Consider the following 2,751-nt stretch of genomic DNA (forward strand, 5'->3'; position numbering starts at 1 on the left):
AATTTTTTTTTGTAACCTTGGCCAGATCTGTGCCTTGCCACAATTCTGTCTCTGAGCTCTTCAGGCAGTTCCTTTGACCTCATGATTCTCATTTGCTCTGACATGCACTGTGAGCTGTAGGGTCTTAGACAGGTGTGTGGCTTTCCTAATCACGTCCCATCAGTATAATCAAACACAGCTGGACTCAAATGAAGGTGTAGAACCATCTCAGGGATGATCAGAAGAAATGGACAGCACCTAAGTTAAATATATGAGTGTCACAGCAAAGGGTCTGAATACTTATGACCATGTGATATTTCAGTTTTTCTTTCTTAATAAATCTGAAAAAATGTCAAAAATTCTGTGTTTTTCTGTCAATATGGGGTGCTGTGTGTACATTAATGAGGAAAAAAATGAGCTTAAATGATTTTAGCATATGGCTGCAATATAACAAAGAGTGAAAAATTTAAGGGGGTCTGAATACTTTCTGTACCCACTGTATTTCCCTTTGTTTGTGAATGTTCTTAGACTCCTGCTCTCCTTTATTTTCTCCATGACACTGACAGAAGAGTTCTGTCCTTCAGTTCATAAAACAGACACAGGTATGAGTTTAAGTTAGCCTTACATCATCACTGCCTTTTTTTCTGTCCATGCAAGAAACAGCTGTATGCACAACTGACATGAGAATGAGGACAAATGTCAAATGCACACGAACGCTCATACTTTTTAAAGCCCCTTTGGGATTTGCACTTCACTCTGTAAATGTTGTGGCGATTTAGTCTGTAGGCATTGTGTTTAATTTTAGAGCAAAAACTCTGAGGTACAGACTGAGGGTGTGGAAATGTATGGCAGGGGTTCTTAAAAAGATGCTGCTGGTTGCACTGAGGGATGACCCATTCTAATCAGGTAACATGGGTTCTGCTGCATTGGGTTTGACTATTTTATTTAAAATCTGTTTCGTGTGTCCCAACAGCATTATTAAAGTGCAGTAGTAAATTGCTGGAGTAGTCCTTTTAAAAATGTAAATGTGTGTTTTCACAGCACTGGAATACAACTCACACACAAGCCTAATTATAATTTCTTACAATATTTTAGTAATGAGCAAAGATGAAAATCCAGTATAACGCAACCTACAGCACCAGAAGACTGAAAATAAACTTTTACCATTTCAGCTTTTAAAAGTATGCCCATTTTTTTGCCTAGTCCAACTGTGTAAAACAGGCAGAAGTATTCTGCATGTCATCTCTAATGATCTATTAACTTTGAGAAAGGTTGCATGTGCTTAGGTGACTTCTTGTGGGATAATGAAGTGTGGGCAAGCATCACACTTTCTGTAGATGGATAACAGTCAAGCTATGAAGTTAAACATTCATTCAATGCCAGTGTAACATTTTAATCCCTAGGGTCTTGATGGCATCACTTCTGTTTTCCAGAAGAGCTTTCACTGTGTTGACTGCTGAGGAGCGAAACAGGACAAATCAAATCAAATCAAATCAAATTTTATTTGTATAGTGCCAAATCACAACAAAAGTCTTCTCATGACACTTTACAAAGTAAGGTAAAACCCAAAACCCAACAAATCCCCCTTGAGCAAGCACTTGGTGATAGTGGGGTGGAAAAACTCCCTTTAACAGAAGAAACCTCCGACAGACCGCGGCTCTTGGTGGGCGGCCTTCGGCCTCAACCGGTTGGGGTGAGTGGATAGAGGAGAGACAAAAGAAGAAAAGCAACAAGACACAACAATCAAACACTGATCAGGTCAATGTGGCTGGTGACTTCTTTTTCAGAGGGGCAATGGTATCAAGTGTATTACGCAGGAAGGCTGCAGTACTATCAACAAGATTATTGACTTGTGTGGGAGTAAAGTTAAGGTGGCCTCCTTCCACTGTGTTGGCAAACAGCACTGAAGTAGATAAAGACGGAATTATTTCCTTAAACTTGGTAACAGCATTGCCAGATAGACATCTGCTGTAGTGGAATTGTTTCGCAAATAGAGTATAATCCATTAATGGAAATTCAAAAGTTATTAGAAAATGGTCAGACAGAAGAGGGTTTTGAGGAAAGACTACTAAGTGTTCAGTTTCGATGCCATATGTCAGAACAAGATCAAGAGTGTGATTAAAACAGTGAGTGGGTTTATTTACAGTTTGAGAGAAGCCAACTGAGTCTAATAATGAACAGAATGCATTGTTGAGGCTGTCATTGTCGGCATCTACATGAATATTAAAGTCGCCTACTATGATTATTTTATCTGTACTAAGCACTAAATCAGACAGAAAGTCTGAGAATTCACTTAAAAACTCTGAATAAGGAGCAGGTGGACGGTATACAATAACAAACAGAACAGGCTTTTGAGTTTTCCAGTTTGGGTGTGAGAGACTCAGGGTGAGACTTTCAAATGAGTTATAACTATGTTTAGGTCTAGGGTTGATTAATAGGCTTGAGTCAAAGATCGCTGCCACGCCACCACCTCGGCCTGTGTTTCGAGGGATGTGACAGTTACTGTGACCAGGTGGAGTGGATTCATTTAGACTGACATATTCTTCCTGCTGTAACCACGTTTCAGTAAGACACAATAAGTCAATGTGATGTTCACTTATCAAATCATTCACTAACAGAGATTTAGATGAGAGAGATCTGATATTTAATAGTCCACATTTGATTGTCCCATTACTTTCCACTATAAGAGGAGTCGTCTTAATTTTAATTAGGTTCTTATGAATAACTCCTCTGGAGTTGATTCTTGATTTATATAATTTAGGTGGGCAGGGG

The 2,751-nt window shown here is 39.1% G+C and overlaps 1 protein-coding gene across 2 annotated transcripts in view; it reads left to right on the forward strand.

Annotated features, from left to right (window-relative positions):
* The window catches only part of usp43a (ubiquitin specific peptidase 43a), a 104,305-nt gene that overhangs the window by 62,309 nt on the left and 39,245 nt on the right, over positions 1–2,751 (forward strand). The gene's annotated exons all lie outside the window — the stretch shown is intronic.

This window comes from Monopterus albus, unplaced genomic scaffold (genome assembly GCF_001952655.1).
Source record: "Monopterus albus unplaced genomic scaffold, M_albus_1.0 scaffold108.1, whole genome shotgun sequence".
NCBI lineage: Eukaryota > Metazoa > Chordata > Actinopteri > Synbranchiformes > Synbranchidae > Monopterus > Monopterus albus.